The following is a 25,906-nucleotide window of genomic DNA, read 5'->3' as shown; positions in this document are numbered from 1 at the left end:
ATGCTCGAGTCTTAATCGAACCTGCCGCTAAAAGATCCAGCATCACGCGTCCTAATAGCTTCCCTGTCTTACTTTAATACGAATAAGTCACCTTTACTCCTTCTCTTTTATAGGTCAGCTACACTTTCCTACAATTCTCCCAATAAACCGAAATCAACATTTCTCCATCTCCACTACCGCCCTTACGTCCTCGTTACATTTCATCTCGCTTACCCATGCAGATTTAATAGATGTGGCTATGTCAAGCATTCTGTTCGGATATTATCGAACTGCATTAACTTCTCCACGTTTGGAACAAGATGCCACTCATCACATCAAGTAGAAGTTCTGCTTAAGTCGTCCAGTATCCTCATACGATACCGTCCCGTACACCGAAGTGTTATCAGTGAACATATTGACGCTCACCCTACCTGTTTGATAGTTTATGTATGTACGAGGGTCATTCCGTAAGTCATGGTAACTACGGTACTGTATATACAACACGGGAATTCCACGATGTACATTGAACCGGTAAGGCAGTGTGCATCTGAATGCCTACATAAGAGAGGGTTCCAGTACAGGGTATCACGGCAAAGCTTGAAATGAAAGACAATCATTGGAACTCTTTATTGTGACGAGTACAAATGGGACCAAAATCAATCAAAACCAACTGCCGTCCTTCAAGACAGTCTCCCAGCGCACCCACGCAACGTTGCTGACGACGGAGAAGGCGCTCGCTGAATGTCACTTACATTGCCATCGCCCATCAGTATGTGCCACACTCCAGAGTGTCGTGGCTGTCATACGCCAGACCGAGCGTGACCTTCGTGGGTGGCGCCGTATCACCCACAGCTGCTCGTAGTTCCGAGTAACATTTCTGCCAGCGAGAAAGGCAATTTTCACGTATCCTCTCTGTTCCAGCCCACTTACATCCATCTTGTAGGGGGGCCGAGCTCACGCTGAATGTTTCAGGCGCTGGTACCGTGCCATCCTCGCTTGCGGTCGCAATCCGTCGGCTGATGCAGATGCTGTTTGCCGCGGGCTTCCGAATGTGTTTACTGCGATTACGGGATGACGATTACGGAATGACCCTCGTAAAGGACAATAGCGGTTCGTTCAAACTCCTCGAGTCACTCCTGACGCTATCCTAGTCTCCAGTGAACATTTGCCATGCAGGACAACGTTCCGGGCTCAATTACTGAACCACTCACTTATTTGAGAACATATTCCTTACGGTTGGGCTCTCGTTAACAGTCTGTACTGGGGCACTATGTCAAACGTTTTCCGCAAATCTAAGAGTATGGTATCTGCCCGCTGTCCTTCATCCAATGGTCGCTTGGTATTATGCGGGGCTGGCCGCGGTCGCCGAGTGGTTCTAGGCGCTTCAGTGCGGAACCGCGCGAATGCCACGGTCGCAGGTTCGAATCCTGCCTCGGGCATGGATGTGTGTGATGTCCTTAGGTTAGTTAGGTTTAAGTAGTTCTAAGTTCTAGGGGACTGATGACCACAGATGTTAAGTCCCATAGTGCTCAGAGCCATTTGAACCATTTTGATTGTGGAAGTGTTGCGTTCATTTGTTGTAGCTTATGTGACAAACTATTATGTTTTCATCATTTCCTTTGGTTCAAATGGCTCTGAGCACTATGGGACTTAACTTCTGAGGTCATCAGTCCCCTAGAACTTAGAACTACTTAAACCTAACTAACCTACGGACATCACACACATCCATGCCCGAGGCAGGATTCGAACCTGCGACCGTAGCAGTCAGGAGGCTCCGGACGGAGTGCCTAGAACCGCGAGACCACCGCGGCCGGCTACTAGGCGTACAGATTAGGTACGTAATTACGAGATCATATTGCCCACATACTGTCACTAATGTTGTGTACGACACACCAGACGTGTTTTCCGGTGGAGGATTCGGTTGAGTTGTCGTCTTGTCATCAAACGTTTGCGCTTCCCATTCTAAGGCCACTTCCTTTCTGCTGCCCGAAGGAGGACTCCTGGCCGCCCTACATCGCACTTAATGTTCTTGGACCGCTCATTGTTTCTATTTTGCTTTTTTTACACAGTTCGGTACAGTTTCTTCCTGTTTTCAGGGGCTGTCCAGTGGGTCTCTTACCACTCTTACCACTAAATCTGAGAGAGAGAGAGAGGGAGAGGGGGAGAGAGAGAGAGAGAGGGGGGGGGGGGCGGGATAGGGAGTTTCCCTCGTCAGTAGGGCACTAGCATCTACATCTACATCTACATCTACATTGATACTCCGCAAGCCACCCAACGGTGTGTGGCGGAGGGCACTTTACGTGCCACTGTCATTACCTCCCTTTCCTGTTCCAGTCGCGTATGGTTCGCGGGAAGAACGACTGTCTGAAAGCCTCCGTGCGCGCTCTAATCTCTCTAATTTTACATTCGTGATCTCCTCGGGAGGTATAAGTAGGGGGAAGCAATATATTCGATACCTCATCCAGAAACGCAGCCTCTCGAAACCTGGCGAGCAAGCTACACCGTGATGCAGAGCGCCTCTCTTGCAGAGTCTGCCACTTGAGTTTATTAAACATCTCCGTAACGCTATCACGGTTACCAAATAACCCTGTGACGAAACGCGCCGCCCTTCTTTGGATCCTCTCTATCTCCTCCGTCAGACCGATCTGGTACGGATCCCACACTGATGAGCAATACTCAAGTATAGGTCGAACGAGTGTTTTGTAAGCCACCTCCTTTGTTGATGGACTACATTTTCTAAGCACTCTCCCAATGAATCTCAACCTGGTACCCGCCTTACCAACAATTAATTTTATATGATCATTCCACTTCAAATCGTTCCGCACGCATACTCCCAGATATTTTACAGAAGTAACTGCTACCACTGTTTGTTCCGCTATCATATAATCATACAATAAAGGATCCTTCTTTACGTCGCTGCCACACTGATCTCGTCGCGCCGAGTCGTTAAGCAGTGAGCGTACGCCAGGGAACACTCGAAGAGTCGAATTGCCCGGCGAGTGGCCGGCCCAGCTGAAAGTGTGCAGCTGCGAGTGCGACTGTGTTTGCAGCGGCGGACGTGGAGAGGCTGGAAGTAATAGCGCACACTCTCTTAGGGTTTCATTACGGCGTGTGTAGAATATCGGCAGCAGGGGCGCACGCCGCCCGCTGTTCCTTTGTCGCTCCGGAGACGGCGCCGCGCATTCAGGCGCGACCCGAACAGCCGAGCGGAGCGGGACGCGGCAGCAGCGTGGATCAAGAAATCAGCCCCTCCCCCCCCCCCCCCGCCGCACACCCCCTCCCCATCTCGACGCGGCCGCCCCCTTCAAAAGACTTCCGCGCTCCACGCCGCCGCCGGCGCACTCTCGCATCTTCTCTCGATAATGGGGGGTTCCCTCGTTCCGCTACCAACTGTTGTGACACAGGCTGCAGCTAAAAAGAAATCACTCATTTAAAGAGAAAAAAGGTCTTTATACACTCCTCCGGGAAGGGTAGACAGAAATAAAGGTCATCAGCGTTCATTAATTTCCTTTGTTGGCACCAGATGTGCCCGCACACCCTCAAATGACGCGCGCGTGTTATGACGGGGCTGTCATCAGACCCGTCTTTTACGCGCGGATCATTTGAGAGTAGTAGAGACCCCGTACTGTACATTTACTCCTAGTGAATCTCGAAATTCGTATCTGACGGTGTGTGGCGGAGAGTACTTTGAGTACCTCTATCGGCTCTCCCTTCTATTCCAGTCACGTATTGTTCATGGAAAGAAAGATTGTCGGTATGCCTCTGTGTGGGCTCTAATCTCTCTGATTTTATCCTCATGGTCTCTTCGCGAGATATACGTCGAAGGGAGCAATATACTGCTTGACTCCTCGGTGAAGGTATGTTCTCGAAACTTCAACAAAAGCCCGTATCGAGCTACTGAGCGTCTCTCCTGCAGAGTCTTCCACTGGAGTTTATCTATCATCTCCGCAACGCTTTCGCGATAACTAAATGATCCTGTAACGAAGCGCGCTGCTCTCCGTTGGATCTGTATCTCCTCCATCAACCCCACCTGGTACGGATCCCACACTGGTGAGCAATATTCAAGCAGTGGGCGAACAAGTGTACTACTTCCTTTGTTTTCGGATTGCATTTCCTTAGGATTCTTCCAGTGAATCTCAATCTGGCATCTGCTTTACTGACGATTAATTTTATATGATCATTCCATTTTTAATCACTCCTAATGCCTACTCCCAGATAATTTATGGAATTAACTGCTTCCAGCTGCTGACCTGCTATTTTGTAGCTAAATGATAAAGGCTCTTTCTTTCTATGTATTCGCAGCACATTACACTTGTCTACATTGAGATTCAATTGCCGTTCCCTGCACCATGCGTCAATTCGTTGCAGTTCCTCCTGCATTTCAGTACAATTTTCAATTTTCCATTGTTAAAACCTCTCGATATACTACAGCATCATCCGCAAAAAGCCTAAGTGAACAAGGTCATTTATGTATATTGTGAATTGGTTGATCTGGGGGAGTGGACCAAACGGTAGGTCAACAGTCCCATCGGATTAACCAGAAGCGCTTTGGAGAAATCACGGAAAACCTAAACCGGGATGACCAGACGCGGGTTTAAACCGTCGTCCTCCGGAATGCGAATCCAGTGTACTAACCACTGTGCCACCTTCCTCCGTACGTAAATGCAGGGTGATACGCACACAGAACTGTGTACTACAGACAGAAGAGCAACAGTTTGGGGACGATGACTGTGTCAGCATGAGAATGCACCCTATCGTAAAGCAGGACCTGTGGACCGACAGTCTGTAGAGAAATTTCTGAAATGGGTTGGCCTGCCCATAGTGCCAATGGAAGAGTTCTGGGATGAGTTAGAACGTCGACCCCACTCCAGATCTCAGAGTCCAACATCACTACCTTCTATAGCTCGGGCTCTCGAGGGATAATGTGCTGCCATTCCTCCATGGACAGTCAGACACCTCACTGAAAGCGTCCTCAAAACAGTTCAAGCCATCATAAAGGCGAATAGTTGAACTCGCCCTATTTATGTGCGTAATTGAGTCCGGCTGCTTTTGATCGGATAGTTTTTTTCAGGCACCAATAACGGGACAATACAGAGTAGAGCGCGTAAATGGGATACTGACAACCATTTCTCCCACGATCGAAACGCGAATGGAAGAGAACACACAATGCTGTACGAAGTAACCTCCGTTGCACACAGTGCATGGGAATAGCCATGTAGATATAATTCACATTTTAAGGAAGCTACCATCGATAAGGGTACTGTTTAAGTTGCTCTTCATTTCCTTACCATCCTCCAGCTAGGATATTATGTTGCAGACAATAGCATCGCCAGTAAATTGTTGGAGAATGCTGCAGATCCTTCCTGATAAATCGTTCATGTCATATACTGACAACATCGGCGGTCCTATTACACATCTTCAGATACACCCAATGTTACTTTCTCTTATACTCAGCATTGTCCGCCTAGTATTAGACACCAGATAAAAAAGAAAAAGATTAGAGTCAGTGACATTTTGACATTTATGAGAAGTTTAGCTGTTTACATGTGATCGAATCGTCGTTTATAGTCGTTAGTGTGACAGTAGTATAGCAAAGTGGAACATTACGGCACGAATGCTGAATTGGTCACTTAGTGAAAGGTCATCAGTTGGTGAATAAATGACTGACATGAATCCTCACCAGATACACTGAGTTGTACAGATGAAATGAAGTTGTATGTTACTTACATGAGCGTCAGAGGCAGACTGACGGCTCTACAGGAATTCATTCATCAACGGATGACGTTTTACTAGGTGACCTATTCAGCATTTGTGCAGTACTGTTCAAATTATATGATATATTCATATGCTTTCTGTTCGTGTCGCATCTCAAAGTATTATAAATGTCATACGCCTTTGGATTATTTTCCTTCCCATGTGCATGTATAGAACATTTGGTTCAGTATTATTAACGAAGGTACAGTCATATATGGTGTCAAACGAAATTTGAGAGTAGAGTAAGGATTTAGTAGTAAGGATAATGCGGCCTGTGTTCTTGGACATAGAATCACCGATAGTTGTAACATAACTGCAGAGACCCCCCAGGGACGTTTGTCGGGACATTTGTTGTTTATGTTTTACATTAATGACCATGCAGACAACATTAATAGCATTAATAGTAACCTCATATGATGCAGTAATCTGTGATGAATTACTGTCTGAAAAAGGGCACAAATATCTATTCAGGTCTTGATAAGTTTTCAGAGTGGTGTAAAGAAACGCAATTTGTTTCAAATGTTCAGGAACGTAAATCGGTGCACTTCACAAAACGGATTAACGTAGTGTCTTGTGACTAAAATAGCAACAAGTCACAGTCGGAATCAGTCAACTTTTTCAAACGCCCGGGTGTAAAAATTTTGTGGGGATATGAAATGGAACGATCGCAGGATCGCATAGGAAAGCAGGTGGTAGACTTTCGTTCATTTCAACGAAACAAGGACAATGCCATGTGCCTACTAAGCTAACAATACACTCGTGTGACCGCTACGGTCGCAGGTTCGAATCCTGTCTCGGGCATGGATGTGTGTGATGTCCTTAGGTTAGTTAGGTTTAAGTAGTTCTAAGTTCTAGGGGACTGATGACCTCAGAAATTAAGTCCCATAATGCTCAGAACCATTTTTTGAACTCGTGTGACACATTCTAGAATAGTGCTCAAGTGTGTGTGTCTCACGTCAAATAGGACTAAGCAGGGTATCTTGAACGTAGCGGGCAGCACGAACGGTCACGATTTTATTTGGCCCATTGTAGAGAACGACAGTAATGTTGCGAAGCCTGAACTGGCAGACGTTTGAAAATGGGAAATGGGCGCCAACAATCCCGCGAAAGCCAAAAGTAAAGTTTCAAGGACCAGAATTAAATGACGAAACTGGAATATACCACTGTCCCCTACCAACGCTGCTGTACCGACAGTGAAGACAAAATTGAACTATTTGCAGCGAGCACAAAGACATTTAAACAACAATGTAACCTGAAGAATGACCCGAAGGGGCGCCGTAATGAAACACTCTATTTGAAGTATTGTTTGATAAAGCTCCACAAATATATGGTGAAATCTTGCTAAGATTTCAATACGGTGCAAAGATTGGCAACTTGCTTTAATATTCTATTATGTAAAATTCACAAAAGGCGGAAGTGTAATGTCACGTGACTACATCATCAATGAGTCGCAACTGGAACCAAACCTTGGTTTAACAATTTATGGAGATATGAAGTGGAATCATAGAATAAGCAGGGGGGAGACTTAGGCTTATTGCGAGAATACTGGGAACAAGCAATCAATATACAAAGTAGATTGCTTACAAAACACTTGTATGATCCATCTTAGAATAATGCTCAAATAACAAATAGCACTACCCTAAGATATGGAACGTATGCAAGGAATTCCTCTCTCTCTCTCTCTCTCTCTCTCTCTCCATCCTTCCTTTCACAATGTCCATGAATTAATTTAGTTATTTGAAGATTTCCTTTGTTATTTTCCAAATGAACAACAACTTTCCTAACTCACAAAACCCAACAGATTCACTCAAATAAAACCAACAATTTGCACCCCGTGGCAGTCTGATATTACACGTATCTTTTCGTATTATTAAGAGTATATCTTTATGGACAACTTTAACTCGGTATCAATGTATTACTTCAGTATTTACTTAGTTATAAAACTTGAAAGATGTTAGTTTAACAAACCCACAACTCTAACGTCTCCAAAGCTTAGCTCTCCTTCTGGCAATGCTTTCATCCTCTATCTCTGAATCACAGTATTTTTACGTATAATTTCACCACTGTTGGCAACATAATTATTCCATTTAATATTTGTGACATATCACCGGATTACATAAACGAGTATAAAAGTTAAGCTACATAAACTTGAGAAAAAAGGTTTTGCATACCACTTGAAATGTTTACCCTAACGTATGTATTTATCAGCTCAACCAAAGATCTCCACAACGCTTTAAAACTTACTGCGAAATAATTGTGTTGTCTTGCTATATATTCTTTGTAGTTGGAAATAATATTTCTGTTTTTGCTGTATCTTCTTTGATTCTTTGCAGCTACTAGTTTCCACACACCATCTTTTTTTACAGACTGTAAAAGTTTATATGTGGTGTATACGACAGAGGAGCGTATAATCATTGGAAGTATTATATTTCTGTTGTCTTATTTTCACTTTTACATTTAGGTTTAGCTTTTAGTCAAAAACTTCCCCAAAACTCATGTTCTGAAATACAGTTTTGTTTCTCCACTTGACAGTGCCATAGGTTACTCAAAAGTCGTAACACAACACACACACACACACACACACACACACACACACACACACAAGTCATATTAACATATATAAATCACCCTGATGGAGGTTTAAACACTTCAGACGCGTTAGGGATATAAATAACTTGTAATATAAATAACTTGTAATTTCCTTAGTCAGAGAAGTCGAGTCAAAGTAGCCCAATACTTAAATGAACGTAGGGAAGCAGATAGAGGAGTCCTGCGTTGGTGTCCTAGGCGAGGTACCAGTGGGGGCAGTTCGCCATTGCCTTCCTGCAACTTGTTATGAAGTGTCAGGCGTGTAACTGTGCCGTATCGATGAGTATTTGTACAGCGGAGTGTTTGGTTTGTGTTGTTACGGATGAAAAGGAGAGCGTCATACTTACAAGGGAACCTGCCCATCGCACCCCCCTCAGATTTAGTTATAAGTTGGCACAGTGGATAGGCCTTGAAAAACTGAACACAGATCAATCGAGAAAACAGGAAGAAGTTGTGTGGAACTATGAAAAAAATTAGTAAAATATACAAACTGAGTAGTCCATGCGAAGATAGGCAACATCAAGGACCATGGGAGTCAAGGAGCGCCGTGGTGTCCTGGTTAGCGAGAGCAGCTACGGAACGAGAGGTCGTAGGTTCAAGTCTTCCCTCGAGTGAAAATTTTAATTTTTTTTTTCAGTTTGTGTGACAAACTCTTATCTTTTCATCCCTTTTTTGGGAGTTATTATCACATCCAGAAGAATACCTAAATCGGGCAAGGTAGAAGAATCTTTTTACCCATTCGCTAAGTGTACAAGTTAGGTGGGTCGACAACATATTCCTGTCATGTGACACACATGCCGTCAGCCGTGTTGTATAGAATATATCAAACGTTTTTTGCTGTGGAGCAATCGATTGACCTATGACCTTGTGATCAAATGTTTTCGGTTCCCATTGGAGAGGCACATCCTTTCGTCTACTAATCGCACGGTTTTGCGGTGCGGTCGCAAAACACAGACATTAAACTTATTACAGTGAACAGAGACGTCAATGAACGAACGGACACATCATAACTTTGCGAAAATAAAGAAAGTAAAATTTTCAGTCGAGGGAAGACTTGAACCAAGGACCTCTCGTTCCGCAGCCACTCACGCTAACCACGGGACCACGGCGCTCCAGAGTTCACGTTCTCCATGATGTTGCATATCTAGCGCATGGACTACTCAGTTTGTTTCTTTTACAAATTTTTTTCATAGTTCCACACAACTTCTTCCTGTTTTCTCTATCGATCTGTGTTCGGTTTTTGAAGCCCTATCCAATGTGCCAACTTATAACTAAATCTGAGAGGGGTGCGATGGGGAGGTTCCCTTGTTAGTGCCGGCACGTAGCCTACACCTCTTGAACACCAACAGAGACCGCCCAGGCAATCGCCCTCCCCTGGTGGACTGTACACCATCAACAGTGTCACATGCCCTTATTTCATGAGACATTGTGGAGAGGTTTGGAATTTTATCCATGACATTAGAGCGAAGTCTGGTGGTCATGAATTTCAACCACCACCCCTCTTGCCCTTGCCGGCCAAAATCTGGCAGTGAAAAATTTCTACCCCTAGCACTCGACCCGGTATACCTGCGTGACGAGCGCCACCGCACAGCAGTGCGTTGGCGACATAGGCTACGGAGGGGAGTGTATATAGAGAAGGCCAGTACAAATGGCCACTAGTACGTCCGATTCACGGGAGGGGTACACAGATATACTGCCATAAAAAAATTACACCCTTTTAGAGGTTCCAGTTCACTCAAGATTTATTTTGCAACAGCGCATATGGAGTACATGAAATTATTACATTCACAGTTAGCCGGCCGGTGTGGCCGAGCGGTTCTAGGCGCTACAGTCTGGAACCGCGTGACCGCTACGGTCGCAGGTTCGAATCCTGCCTCGGGCATGGGTGTGTGTGATGTCCTTAGGTTAGTTAGGTTTAAGTAGTTCTAAGTTCTAGGGGACTGATGACCTCAGTAGTTAAGTCCCATAGTGCTCAGAGCCATTTGAACCATTCACAGATCAATAGCAGAAGCCGTCCTGAAGCACCAGGTATCGACGCATGCTGAAACACCCGTATTAGTACTTGGTGTTGTCGCCACGGTCGGCAATGTAGGTGCTGACTCTGGCATCCAGTCGATCGTGCAGATGGCGAGTATTGACTTGTGATACGATATCCCACGCCTGCTCGATCTGTTCCGGTAGTTCTGTGAGAGTTGTTCTCTGACGAGTCGCCGAGCCACTTCTCGTCCCTTCATACCCCACACGTGTTCGATCGGAGACAAGTCCAGAGACGGTGCTGGCCATGGAAGTTGCTGCACGTCTTGCAGAGTATGTCGAGCTTCACAGGCAGTGTGTGAGCGAGCACTATCCTGTTGGAACAACGAATCACCTTCCTGTTGAAAGAACGGCAAAAGGATGGGTCCAACAATATTCTGCACGTATCGAGCACTGGTTAGCATTGCTTCCAGAGAGTTGTAGCTTACCGAACCCCATCCCACAAGGCCTGGGGTGGACCCAGTGAGCCCAGGGCAAATGCGCTCTATGAGAGAGGGCTCAACAGTTCACGTCGTACTCGCAAACGACCTTCGATTGCGTCCAGACAGAATCTGCTTTCACCGCTCAAGACCACGGCACGGTGTTCCATCTTCCAAGTGATCTTTGCAAAAAACAGACAATGTCTGATGGGGTGGTGGTGGTGGTTAGTGTTTAACGTCCCGTCGACAACGAGGTCATTAGAGACGGAGCGCAAGCTCAGGTAAGGGAAGGATTGGGAAGGAAATCGGCCGTGCCCTTTCAAAGGAACCATCTCGGCATTCGTCTGAAACGATTTAGGGAAATCACGGAAAACCTAAATCAGGATGGCCGGAGACGGGATTGAACCGTCGTCCTCCCGAATGCGAGTCCAGTGTGCTAACCACTGCGCCACCTCGCTCGGTAATGTCTGGAGGATAGCAGCGATCAGTGATTGTATAATGTTACTTATAATCCGTCTTGATTGCAAAATTGTTTATTCATATGACCGGTTTCGGTTCATCCAGAACCATCTTCAGATCTGATATTTCAGTTAGAGGAGTAACCCGTCCAAATCCAGCAACTTTCACGCAGCATGTGAAATCAGATCTGAAGATGGTTCTGGATGAACCGAAACCGGTCATATGAATAAACAATTTTGCAATCAAGACGGATTATAAATAACATTTCCAAGTGATCTTCTGACGGCACCAATCAAGCTGTGCATTTCAATACTGTAGCGTGAGTGGGAGATGGGCTAGAGTGTGCGTGCTAGTATTTGGGTTGGATGGGGTTGCTTGTGGGAAGAGACCAAACAGCGTGGTCATCGGTCTTAAGGATGATGAAGGAAAGAAGTCGGCCGTGACCTTTCAAAGGAACCATCCCGGCATTTGCCTGGAGCGATTTAGGGAAATCACGGAAAACCTAACTCAGGATGGCCAGATGCGGGATTGAACCGTGGTCCTCCCGAATGCGAGTCCAGTGTGCTGACCACTGCGCCACGTCGCTCGGTCGTGCCAGTAGTCCCTGCGCTAATAACTGGTTCGCAACCCCGTTGAGACGTTTTGGCTCACAAGCCCTCTTATCTGTGCTGTGACAGCTGTACGATCCGCCACTGCTGCGGGCGTCTGTGCTGCTCGGACGTCCAGAATATCGTCCTGGGGTGTGAGAACGTTCACGTGACCACTGATACCAGCACGGTTGCGCAACTGTCGCAGCACGTCCAAGTTTATGTCAGTTCTCCAAAAGGATCATCATGCCATTTGGAAGCGCACAATTTGACCCCTTTAAAACTCGCACAGTAGGCTGCAGGAAGCACGAATACTCACGTACAAAACATACATCAGGTCTATTTACGAATACGCCTCAGCGCTACTAGGCGGTATACCCAAGACCGTAGTGAAAAAACAGAGCGACGACTATTGCGTAGCATCGCAAAACTCGCACCCCAAGCAACGAAGTATACGAGATCACAGACATGACACCGCTCCAGACAAGACTCGTCAAACTCAGAGCAACATATGGGTCCCATATCCTCCACAAAAGACCACACATGGAAGACATACTGATAAACAAAACACCAACGACACGACGACGCCGGCCGGAGTGGCCGAGCGGTTCTAGGCGCTACAGTCTGGAACCGCGCGACCGCTACGGTCGCAGGTTTGAATCCTGCCTCGGGCATGGATGTGTGTGATGTCTTAGGTTAGCTAGGTTTAAGTAGTTCTAAGCTCTACAGGACTGACGACCACAGAAGCTAAGTCCCATAGTGCTCAGAGCGATTTGAACCATTTTTGACACGACGACCAAAATTCAAATACATATACCCAGCGCGTACAGTAGCTCAGAACACCTCCAGAATATTCCCCGACCTAGCTCCAACAATGACACAACCGACTCATCTTGAAACAACCCCACCTCACCTAGACGAAAGACCATAGCACAAGCCCATGACATGAAGTATAACGCACCAAAATCCACATCCAAAACACAGCAACGGCTCCACACCGCAGAAAATACACAAGTATCATACAGAAAAACACAACATCAACACACATAAAACACAAGAAAAGAGAACAAGAACAATCATAGAATCATAGACTAAGGAAAATATTGTAGTACCCAACTCCGAGTAGTGTAGTAACAGGAAAGAGGAACCTGTAACCTAGAAGTAAGTAAAGACACAAAAGTACGAACACCACAACAAACACGACACCACAACACATAACACTCGTGCACAAACAAGCAGTACAAAAAGGAAAAAGAAAAAAAACGCGCACCACTCTCATAGTACTAAAACTATGATAAAAATCGCAACCACTCTAATCCCTAATATAAGCACCGTAAACAACGTAAACAATTACTTAATGATAAATCACTTATTTATTTTTATTTATATTTCAATTATTTTAATTTATAATGTTACCAATCACTTATTTACATTAATTACTTTTGATTCTCCAGCAGAAAGAGGTTCCTACTCAAAGGTCTGAAGATGACCACAGTAGTGGCCGAAACCGGTCACCTTAATAAATAAATCGTGATCAAGACTGTTGTTAATAGTAGATACTTATTTATATGTTAATGAACCTAAAAAAAACAGTATAATGTATAGCATGTATTCAAAAAATAAGTTATGTAAAATAAATAAAATGAAGATGTAAACCTCTGGTTGATGAAGGGCACTGAGATAAGACTTAAAACATCCCGCCTTCTCGCTTCAGGAGGAGTGAAACGTGAGGGGAGGGGGGGGGGGGGAGGCACGAATACATCTCGTGGCACGGCTGCCTGCATGCTTTGCACATTTGCACCACATTGAGGCTTCGGGCTGTGAGCGTTCCCTATTAGAGGGCAGACACAGACACAGTTGGCTCTCTGATAGCTACGCCACTACGCTATCAAATCGACGTCGACACGGTTATCAGTATATCTACTATCCCCCAGGTGGCACATGCCGTCATACACTCAAAATCGAAGTCGCCTTTCCAGGTGTACTTTTTTTCTAGCAACGTATATTCAAAAGTCTGAACAGACAGATACTTTGAGATCAGGTCAACTATCTCGCGAAAGACTGATAAAGTCTGTAGAAGCAGTGTCATGTCAGGGATCTGTGAATATACAGTACTGGCCATTAAAATTGCTACACCACGAAGATGATGTGCTACAGACGCGAAATTTAACCGACAGGAACAAGATGCTGTGATATGCAAATGATTAGCTTTTCAGAGCATTCACACAAGGTTGGCGCCGGTGGCGACACCTACAACGTGCTGACATGAGGAAAGTTTCCAACCGATTTCTCATACACAAACAGCAGTTGACCGGCGTTGCCTGGTGAAACGTTGTTGTGATGGCTCGTGTAAGGAGGAGAAATGCGTACCATCACGTTTCCGACTTTGAAAAAGGTCGGATTGTAGCCTATCGCGTTTGCAGTTTATCGTATCGAGACATTGCTGCTCGCGTTGGTCGAGATCCAATGACTGTTAGCAGAATATGGAATCGATGGGTTCAGGAGGGTAATACGGAACGCCATGCTGGATCCCAACGGCCTCGTATCACTAGCAGTCGAGATGACAGGCAGCTTACCCGCACGGCTGTAACGGATCGTCCAGCCACGTCTCGATCACTGAGTCAACAGATGGAGACGTTTCCAAGACGACAACCAGCTGCACGAACAGTTCGACGTCGTTTGCAGCAGCATGGACTATCAGCTCGGAGACCATGGCTGCAGTTACCCTTGACGCTGCATCACAGACAGGAGCGTCTGCGATGGTGTACTCAACGACGAACCTGGGTGCACGAATGGCAAAACGTCATTTTTTCGGATGAATCCAGGTTCCGTTTACAGCATCATGATGGTCGCATCCGTGGTCGGCGACATGGCGGTGAACGCACATTAGAAGCGTGTATTCGTCATCGCCATACTGACGTATCACCCGGCGTGATGGCATGGGGTGCCATTGGTTACACGTCTCGGTCACCTCATGTTGGCATTGACGGCAGTGGACGTTACATTTCAGATGTGTTACGACCCGTGGCTCTACCCTTCATTCGAACGCTGCGAAACCCTACATTTCCGCAGGATAATGCACGACCGCATGTTGCAGGTTCTGTACGGGCCTTTCTGGATACAGAAGATGTTTGACTGCTGCCATGGCTAGCACATTCTCCAGATCTGTGACCAATTGAATACGTCTGGTCAATGGTGACCAAGCAACTGGCTCGTCACAATAGACCAGTCACTACTCTTGACGAACTGTGGTATCGTGTTGAAGCTGCATGGGCAGCTGTACCTGTACACGCCATCCAAGCTCCGTTTGACTCAATGCCCAGGCGTATCGAGGCAGTTATTACGGCCAGATGTGGTTGTTGTGGGTACTGATTTCTCAGAATCTACGCACCCAAAAATGCGTGTGAATGTAATCACATGCCACTTCTAGTATAATATATTTGTCTAATGAATACCCGTTTATCATCTGCATATCTTCTTGGTGTAGCAACTCTAATGGGCAGTGGTGTACAATGTATCGCACTCCTCCGTGTATCACTTGTGAGTGGTCTGCGAGCTACGATGCTGACGCGTGTGTGAGGTGCCCCGGCGTGCAGTAGCGGCCCATTAGGGGATGAATTGAGTTTGTCAGGGATCGGCGGCCAGGTAGCGGGTTATTACCTGCCCCTGGCGCCAGCACTCGCCAGATGAAGCGCCGGCGGAGGCGGCGTGGCGTCGGGCGCAGCCGAGGCGGGGCGTCCTTTGTGCCTGCCGGCCTGGCCGCCGACTCCCCGGGGAAAAATCCATAGCGCTTTGTCGCGCCGCTGCCGCTGCCGCTGCCGCTGCCGCCGCGCCCACCCCACGCCGCGACGCGACGCGCCGTAACGTGGCCTGGGTCTGCTCCGGCATTCCGCCCGCTCCCGTCTTACCCCTCCCGCCGCCTGCTCGCTACTCGCTAGCCACTACCCGTCTCAGGTACACTCATTACTACAAATTACACTGAAGCGCCAAAGAAACTGGTATAGGCGTGCGAATTCGAATACAGAGGTGTCTAAACAGGCAGAGAAAGAAAACAAGTGTCTAGCGCAGTTGTTATATCGCGTATTGTTGCTACGGTGGCGAATGATCGACTTCGGTTTATTGGGGAAATTTTAGGGAAGAGTGGTTCGCCTGTAAAGGAGACCGCATATACGACGTTAGTGCGACCTATTCTTGAGTATCGCTGAAGTGTTTGGGATCCGTAACAGGTTGGATTGAAGGAAGACATCGAAGCAATTCAGAAGCGGTCTCCTACATTCGTTACCGGTAGGTTCGAGCAACACGTTAGTTTTACGGATATGCTTTGGGAATTCAAACGGGAATCCCTGGAGAGACGGAGGCGTTATTTTCGCGAAACACTACTGAGAAAATTTAGGGAACCGTGGAATATCTCTTTATATTCGATGAATTATTCTGATACAATTGTACCCTTGAATGACGTTTACTAATTTTCTATCTTCATACTCGCAGAATGCATGCGCAAAGTAGTTTCATATAATAGCTATGCCATGAGCGCATAATTCTTCTTTGCAGTACTCTCTCTGGTGGTTGTTAGAAAAAAAGCTTCCGAGATTGTCTTCGTGCCGAGTAGCCTGAGTATTGTTTGAAGAATTGTAATCTGAATATTGAGATTTATGGCAAAAGATAACTGCTACGAAATTGTACGATTGAAAGGGATATATATATATATATTGCTCCTTCATACGAAAGGTGTGTAACAATTTATATTATTTGACATTTGAGAATTAATGATATTCATCGATATATTGCGTAGTTGTTAATCAGAAGGGAACTTCCGAAAGACTGGATACGAACCTGCATTTAATAACCTAAGAGCTCCATTACGTCTTCGGAAGGTTAAACTTCATCAAAGCCAAATATCCGCTTGATCTGAGGTTTCCCGACTGATTACACAACGCTCCCAAAAATACGAGGCATTTTATTTGTACAGATTAGCAGACTGCCGCAAAGCACGAGGCTGTAGAGAAGAAGAATCATCGCCTGATTTCATTATAAGGAGTAAAATTTCTGAATCATTTTGAGTGACTGAGTTATGACTGTGTTTCCTCTTTTCAATGATTGATTGCTCGAACGAATTGAGAACTACATAACTACATAATTACATAGATAGGAGGAAAAATTACAACCGGCATTTGAAGTTGACTGCCGGACGATTCCATTCCCGCCAACATACATTGCGCTTAAGTACCAGGAAGATACGAGAAATTAGGGCTCTTGCGGAGGCCTACAGCCAGTTGTTTTTCCCCTCGTTCTGTTTTCGGGTGAAACAGGAAAGGAAATGACAGGTAGTGGTACAGGATAATTTCCGACACGCGCCGCACGCTGACTTGCGGAGTATCGATGTAGTTGTAGAACACGGCACAACGGTACATCACGGACATCCTGTATGCTCGTTTGTTACCTCACATACGACAGTATCATGGTATCATTTTTCGACGGATCAGTGGTCGTTCACAGATGGCACACGTGTCTATGAACTGTGTGCGTGATGTCGAGGTACCACCGTGGCCAACAAAATCTTCCCGATCTCTCCTCGACAGAATTTGCGTGGGGGCCAACTCGGACGTGAAGTGTGTGTCCCACTGCCCTATCCGGGACGTCCAGGGCCAACTCGCCTCTGGACAGGATACAACTGCTGTATGACACCCTACACAATCGAGGCAGTGATTGCATCCGGGCCAGAGGAGGTGCAATGTGATACTGATAAGTGGGTTCATACCACCAAGTTCTACGTAAATTAGACTCGATTTTGTAATCACTGAAATAAAATTACATAGATTCTCAGCCCGGCAAGTGTTAATTACGTTTCCGCCTCCCCTTCTGGATGCTTGACTTTTTAGTCAGACAATGTATTATTGTGCTCTACCGAAGGTCTTCACTCGGTAGCTCTCCATATCCTAACGTCTTCTGCTGCTCTCTTTATGTCCTCGTAACTTCCACGTTCTTTCATGTCGTCAACCATTTTGTATTTTCTCTTCCTTTCATTTTTCTCTCACGCACTAATCATTCCAGTGCATTCAGCATCAAGCAGTCCTGTCGCAACATGTAAACCAACGATTTTTTTTCTTTTTAAAGATAATTTCCAGCAAGTTTCTCCGTCCTCACCCCTCCCAGCCCCCTCTCGCTGTTCGTCCGCCATCTATTCATTAGTAACACTCTGTACGCAACAAATCCTTTCCATCCACATCTGCATCTCAAATGCTTCCCACCTCCTCTCATCCTCCCCTGTCAAAGTCAATGTTTCAGCATCGCATAAAGTGGCACACTCCTAACAAAACACCTGGCTAATCTTTCATCGACCGTCGGTGGAAAAGTATTACTAATATCTTTAATGACTGAAAAATATTTAAAGTGCGGTAGCGTTACAGAGTGACAGACAGCCTGGCAGGCAAGTACCGGTCGCCACACACTCACCAGCTCGTTACCCGACAGTGCGGCAGTCGGCGTATCGCTTTTGTCAGAGAGAGAGAGAGAGAGAGAGAGAGAGAGAGAGAGAGAGAGAGAGAGAGAGAGAGAGAGAGAGAGAGACACGAATTAAGAGTGACCTTGACTCTGGAAACAAGTTCGAGAAAGTACTTGCGACACGGCAGTGCACCGGTTGACGAGTTCAGACACTGCTGCTCGGCGATATTACTGCATCTGCACACGATGGAGACTTTGGTGCTAAAATGCTTTTTACGAGGGTCAGTCAAATGAAAACCTTAAATTTGTAATAACAAATCGAAATTTCACCCCGTTATCCTGTAAGTAGGTATACGTGCTACAAACAGCGTGCAGAATGGCCTGTAGGTGGCAGCATAGTGCAGATGCACACATACCGTCGCAGTATCAGTATAAAGATGGCCGCCCCACTTGCGACTTGCACAAGGGAAGAACGGCGTTCTGTTATTCGGTTTTTGCGTAGTGAAGGTATGAAACCTATTAAAATTGATTGACGAATGAAGGTTCAGTACGGTGATACATGTTTGTCACAGCAGCAAGTCTATGAACGGAGTAGGAAGTTCGTAAATGGTGTGACTTCAGTGGAAGATGCTCCTCGTCCAGGTCAGGCACAACGAGTTGTGACTCCACAGAACATTGCAGCAGTTGAAGCCATAGTGAAGGAAAACCGCCGAGTGACACTGAATGACACTGCAGCATGTTTACACATTAGCCATGGGTCAGCACACCACATTGTGCATGATGTGCTCCAGTTGCACAAAGTGTCTGCAAGATGGGTGCCACGGCAGCTGACTCCTGAAATGAGAGAACGACGTGTTGATGCTTGTGAGGAATTTCTTCGGCGCTTTGAACGAGAATGTGATGGCTTCCTTGCAAGAATCGTTACTGGGGACGTAACCTTTGTTCACTTCCACCAACCGGAAACGAAGAGAGCGAGCAAGGAATGGCGTCATTCCTCATCACCAAAACCAAAGAAGTTTCGAACACAACCATCAGCAGGTTGCTGACTCTCTTTTGGGACGAAAAAGGCGTCATTTTGGAGCATTACGTGCCTAGAGGGACCACTGTCACCAGTGCATCATACACAGATCTCGTAAAAAATCATCTGCGGCCTGCAATCCAATCAAAGCGACGTGGATTGCTGTCAGCAGGTGTCCTTTTGCAACATGACAATGCAAGGTCCCACACTGCCCGTACAACAGTTGCAGCAGTTACAGACCTGCATTTTGAGTGTCTTCCTCATCCACCACACTCACCATACCTTCCTCCAAGCGATTTCCATATGTCTGGACCACTCAAAGTTGCAATGGGAGGAAAGAAGTTCCGTACTGATGAAGAGGTACACCACGCGGTGCATGAGTGGCTGCGCGGACTACCAAAAGAATTTTTTCTAAAGGAATTTATGCACTTTGTAAGCGCTGGAAGACTTGCATTGAGCGTGGGGGAGATTATGTTAAAGAGTGATACAGCTTTGTAACACTTCTGCACAATAAATAATATTTTACAAAATATTTAAGGTTTTCATTTGACTCACCCTCGTATCTTATGACGCACTTACGGGGGTACGTGATCTTGCAGAACGGTAGACCCTGGTGTTGTGAAAAACCTCAGTCACTCCAAAAGGATACGCGTCCTGTGGAAACGGCAGTGCAGTGAGTATTATGCCCCGAACATTTTTCACAAAACCGTAACTTCTGGTAGGTGTGAGAGCAACACACTGAGGTGAGAAAAGCCATGCGATAACTATACGCCCGTATACAGATGGCGGTAGTATTGCGTGCACAAGGTACAGAAGGTCAATGCACTGGCGGAGCTGGCATTTTTACTCACATGATTGACGTGAAAGGTTTTCACATGTGATTATAGCCACACGACGGGACTCCACACACTGAATGCGGAAGGGTAGCTCGGGCTAGACGTATGCGGCATAGCATTTCGGATATCTTTAGGGATTTCAATATTCCGATATCCACAGTATCAAGGGTATGGCGAGACTACCAAATTTTGGGCATTACCTCTCAGCACAAGCAACCCAGTGGCCGACGGCATTCAATTAACAACAAGGAGCAGCGGCGTTTGCTTGGAGTTGTCAGTGCTAGCAGACAAGCAACGTTGTGTTAAATAACCACAGAAATTAATGTGGGACTTAGGACTTTTAAAATCTCGAAAGCGCGCTCCCCTGAAAAAGTCTATCAGTACATTACTGAAACTTCATAGCTTATTAAAACTGTGGCCGAGCCGAGACTCGAGCTCGGGACCATTCCCTTTCGTGTGCGAGTACTGTACCGACCGAAGTAAAGCTGCGAGGACGGGTCGTGAGTCGTGTTTGGATAGGTCAGTCGGTACAGCACATAACCGAGAAACGCGAAGGCCCCGAGTTCGAATCTCAGCCTGGCACTCAGTTTTAATCTCCCGCGAAGATTCATCAGCGCACACTCCACTGCAGGGTGAAAATCTCATTTTAGTACATTGCTTCCTCCTACGTATATCTAGCGAAAGGACCATGAAGGTAAAACGTGAGAGATTCGCCCGTACCCAATCGCAACTGAAACAGAAAAGGGAGAGAAGTGACAGTGATACAAAAAAATACCCTCCACCATGCACCACAAGGTATCTTGCAGAGAATTCTGAGTGGAACATAAATCTGTGGCCAAACTTTCGGGAAACATTTTTCACACGTAGAGGGAGAAAACATGTTATATGGACATGGGCCCGAAAACGCTTTATTCCTGTTTTAGAGCTTAGTTTCTGCAACTCAAACAGAGTCACGGGATACACGAAGGAGTAGAACATATCGGCGCAGTACGACACACTTTCCTAATGTCATGTTCGAAGTGCCCTCCTGTAGTCTGGATACGAACATTATTCCCCGTCGCATTGAATCCCTGATGCGACGATGTATCCCTGGAGAATTGTGCACTGTTACAAAGCCTTTCACAAGGCGAGCACGAAGTCTCTGTAGATCTTGTACTGGGGTTCTGTACACAAGAGCGTTCAAATGGCCCACAAATGAAAGTCTAGCGGATTTAGGTTCGGAGAGCGTCGAAGCCGAGATATTGGTCCATCCCTGCCCGTCTATCTGCCACGGATTCTGTTATTTAGAAACCAACGAACATTAAAACTTAAATGAGGAGGAGCTCAGTCGTGCATGTAGTATATGTTTTGACTCACTACTAGCAGAATGGGTAGATGGTTCAAATGGCTCTGAGCACTATGCGACTTAACTTCTGAGGTCATCAGTCGCCTAGAACTTAGAACTAATTAAACATAAGACCGAGCGAGGTGACGCAGTGGTTAGCACACTGGATTCGCATTCGGGAGGACGACGGTTCAATCCCGCGTCCGGCCATCCTGATTCAGGTTTTCCGTGATTTCTCTAAATCGCTCCAGGCAAATGCCGGGATGATTCCTTTGAAAGGGCACGGCCGACTTCCTTCCCTGTCCTTCCCTAATCTGATGAGACCGATGACCTCGCTGTTTGGTCTCTTCCCCCAAACAATCCAACTAAACCTCACTAACCTCAGGACATCACACACATCCGTGCCCGAGGCAGGATTCGAACCTGCGACCGTAGCGGTTGCTCGGCTCCAGACTGTAGCGCCTAGAACCGAACGCCACCCGGCCGCAGAATGGGTAGAGTGTTCTCTAAGAAAACTGGGCAAGTTTCTCTGTTGAGCCTGCTTGGGACAATATGAGGCCCTAATAAACAGTTACCAACAAGGCCAGCACAAACGTTGACAGAAGATCATTACTGATGACGTGATTGCACAGTTTCGTGTAATAAGGAATAAGAGTGGGCCCAAAAGTGAACCTTGTGGGACTCTTCGTGATTTCTCCCTCATACCTAAGTTTTTTTCTCCTTCCAATATTATCTTATTCCCACGATTAATGTGAGAACGAAGAGAGTTAGAAAATTAGCTCTCTTATGGAAATAAAGCGTTTCCAGATTCGTGTCCATGTAAGGAATTTTGTTCCTCTAGTGTCAGGAATGTTTTCTGAAGGTTTGGCCACACATTTCTGCACACCCTGTAGATGCAGATGGTGGCTTTACTTTTGTGGCATGTAAGACTTGCCACATCCTGTGAATAGTGGGCCAATACAAACTGAAATAAATAAATAAATGTGTATGGTCACCATGCCCTCTTGGCTCGCATAGCACAGAGGACAATCGATATGAGATGAAAAACTGTGTGGTGCCAAGAAAGAGGATTTTTAAACAGGCCGCAGAATTTCCCGATTCTGGTGCTCAGACTTTGCGTCTTATTGCGATAGCCGCAACTTTTCCACTGTGCGCCGCTGCAGCGGGGAATAAAATGGCCGTGTTATGCCAAGAGCGGAGCCCGGCGCGGCGAAACTGCGGCGCCACGGTCGACTGGCGGCGCTAAACGAGCCCTAAACGCCGCCGCCTCCGCCTCCGCCCGCTTCCCTTCCCTTCGCTTCTCTTCCCGGCACAGTGCGGCGCGGCTGTTGCGTTCCGTTGCGTCCCGGTCCCCAACGTAATGCCCTCCGCCCCACGGGGCCCGACGCTAAATCATGGAGAACGCCGGCTTCCCCAAGCGCCGCAAATACGTTACGGCCGCACTGTGTCACGGGGCAACTCCCGATGGACCCTCTTCTGTAACTGCGGCCTGTGTAATGTGCTACAGTCCGCCAAAGAATTCATTATGCAAATGGCGTTCATAAATGCAGAGATGTATGACTAAACGTGGAGAGAAACAGTCCAGAGGTCTCGGCTGACCCGTAGGTACCGACCGGTCGGCGCGTCGCCCTCTGCTAATGGCGTCGTCGGTTGCAATCTCGAGGGCCACGAGAAAGACAGGCCGTTGTGCATTCGTCACAACACGTCGCTTTACAGGTCTTACGAGTGCCAGCGGCAGTTTCCGACGGCGAGTGACTTACTATTTCAGAGCAGGCAAGCTCTCGATAACACACGACAAAGTTACGACTTTTAGTGGGAATGTTTTCATTGACAAACTGATTTTCCGTGGACCCTGCGTAGAGCCGAGCATTCGCGATGTACGGCGTAGTAGGCGACTAGTGTGACGTCACAAGTTCGTTAAGGGGCCCGTATTTCTCGTGGACCGGTGCGGTATGGAGGAGCGAGGGGTCAGCACACCGCTGTCCCGGCGTTGTCAGTTTTTGCGACCTGGAGCCGCTAGTCGGGCAAGTAGCTCCTGGTGGCATTCGAGGCTGACTTCACTCCCACCGAGGGAAAACCTCTCACGGGTACTCCAACCCGGATCCTCCTTAGAGCAGTCAGCTGCGTTGACGACACAGCTACAGACGTGGACAGAGATTTAAGATGACTGCTGCATGCAATATCTAAACATTTCATTCGATTACTTAAAAATGCAGGTCTTTCTGCAGCTACTCTATCCTATCAAATATATCCAGAAACCTATTAGTGGAAATTACTATGGGGTGGATCAACCTTTTGCCTTTACGTTGGCTTGAATTCTGCTGAGGACACTGTCAGCGAGGTGTTTAGATGTGTAGTAATGGCAGCTCACTGATCCTCAAGACCCGAAACCAGGGAAGGTACAGATGGTGGACGCTTGAGTTAGGAGCTAATTCCACGTTCTAAATCATTCCAGATGTGTTCTATTGGATTCAGATGGGGAGTCTGTGCAGGCCAGCCAATTTAAGTAACGTCATTGTCCACAAAGCATTGCCTCACTGATGCTGCTTTGTAAACGGGATTCATTGCATCGTCTTCGAAATATTCCTCTACTGCACAGAGTAGTGTGATGAGTTCATATCCTTCCGTATTCACCATTTACTTAAGTGAAGTAAGGAGACTACGCTGTAACAACGAAAAATACTCTCATACCCCAACACCAATTCCTCTGTACTTTGCTTTTGACACCACACATGAAGTCAGGGGACTCAACTTCACCTTGCCAGGAAACGTGACGCGCTGCGCGGTCTTCTTCCTGAGGGATGAGCCTCTGGTTCTGAGTCCAGGCCCGTGCACTTTTCAATTCTCTCATCGCTGCAAGACACACTGCTGTAAAGTCTCTATTCGTAACAAAACCCGGGTGAAATCACACATTACTTCTCTTTGTTCAGTGGGACACTGTGCACTCTTCTCAGTACAGTTTGTATGTTGAAAGTCATTAAGCATATAGTTTTTACTAGGATTCCTATCTTATAAATTCCCTTGCATGACCAGTCAAAATAGTAGATGTTCTGTTGGTACCTTCACTTATCTTGCAACTTCGGAATCGATCAACGATCACCTTATTGGTGTCCAAGCCAGCAGGCAGGATCGAACCAGTGCGTTTCTACTGAAAGATGGCAAGAACTATGCCCCTTACATGAAGTCATTAAAGATCACCTAACTCACGTTGAGCGAACAGAAGGGCTGAACAAAAATGACTGACAAGGCACAATGCATCTTGTAGAGGCTATAGTATGGATGTATTGAAATAATTAATGTCGGGTGATGGTTTTAAAGTAATTCACACCACATGAAAACTTTGTGGAAACGCGTCGATTTACTGGAGGCTAGTTTGTCCCAGGGAAGTACTCAGAATTGACCGTGGCCGAACAGGGGAGGGGCGAAGGGAAGCGACAATAGGCAGCTTAGGGCGGTTCAAGCGCTGAGAAAGCGGTAACGGGGCGTGGCCTCCAGCCGCCTTAAGATGAGTGTCAGTGAGTGGGTGGTTGACCCCATGCTGGTGTACCAGGAAGCAGACGGAGAACTTGTACGTCTGTTGATAGATGTCCATCATCCCGTTTTCAGTGAAACATGCGAGAAAGCCACGCAAAGCTACGGTGGAGTGGTCAACAGAGGCCAAAATATGGGTGTTCGTGACGATAGCAACTTCACGCTGAATTCACGGTCTGCAGAGTCTGAAGTAAATCAGGTGAAGAGCGACAGAATGAAATACGCCCACCTCCGATGCGAACGTAGGACCGAGGAATTTGAAGTACTCTCCTGGGAGTCAGAATTTCGGAAAAATTGGTGTTTGTGCAGACGCTAACCTTGATGTGTGTCCTGGGAGGAGCTAAATAGCAGACGTTGAGAGGAAGGGAAATTTTGTGGGAATTTGTTCACTTCCCAGAGCAGGCATTGGTCAGCACTAGGAAGCAATGCATAATTAATGCGGCTTGCGCTGCAATTGGCGTAAGTGATTTTGCTGGAGGGGAAACCGAGGCGAAGAGTGGACTGTGAGAAGTCTCCTTAGGGGTCTTCCGTTCCCAGCTTGCCTAGAGTGCGTACGTGGCGTTCTTTACTCAGCTTGCCTGAGAGAGTGAGCGCTCTGCAGTTTAGGACTTAGCAAATGGAACGATTGAGCTTGGAGATAGAAAGTTTTTCGTTCAGCTATGTACTGAGCAAGATATCTAGAAGTGAATAGACGAGCGCAGCCTTGCAGCACCACGAGGTCGGCCGACGTCCGCAAACGACGACGCCCCGCCACGCTGAATTCGGTGATATTGCGCCCGCCCTGGCCACTGATTAATTTGCTGGATCACGTCGGCAAAGTTTCCACGAGGGTTTCATGGGCCGTGTATTGTAGAATTCTTCTCGCACTTCGCATTACGCCTGGGTCAGTCGATAGGAATTACTTTTGATTTATCGCGCTTTACTCCACGCAAACG

At 46.7% G+C, this 25,906-nt stretch overlaps 1 protein-coding gene across 1 annotated transcript in view; it reads right to left on the bottom strand.

Moving 5' to 3' along the window:
- The window catches only part of LOC124623137 (paired box protein Pax-6-like), a 129,852-nt gene that overhangs the window by 38,379 nt on the left and 65,567 nt on the right, over nt 1-25,906 (bottom strand).

Source organism: Schistocerca americana, chromosome 7, assembly GCF_021461395.2.
Source record: "Schistocerca americana isolate TAMUIC-IGC-003095 chromosome 7, iqSchAmer2.1, whole genome shotgun sequence".
Lineage (NCBI taxonomy): Eukaryota > Metazoa > Arthropoda > Insecta > Orthoptera > Acrididae > Schistocerca > Schistocerca americana.
Note: the sequence above shows the minus strand (reverse complement) of the source record. Positions and strands in the feature narration are given on the sequence as shown.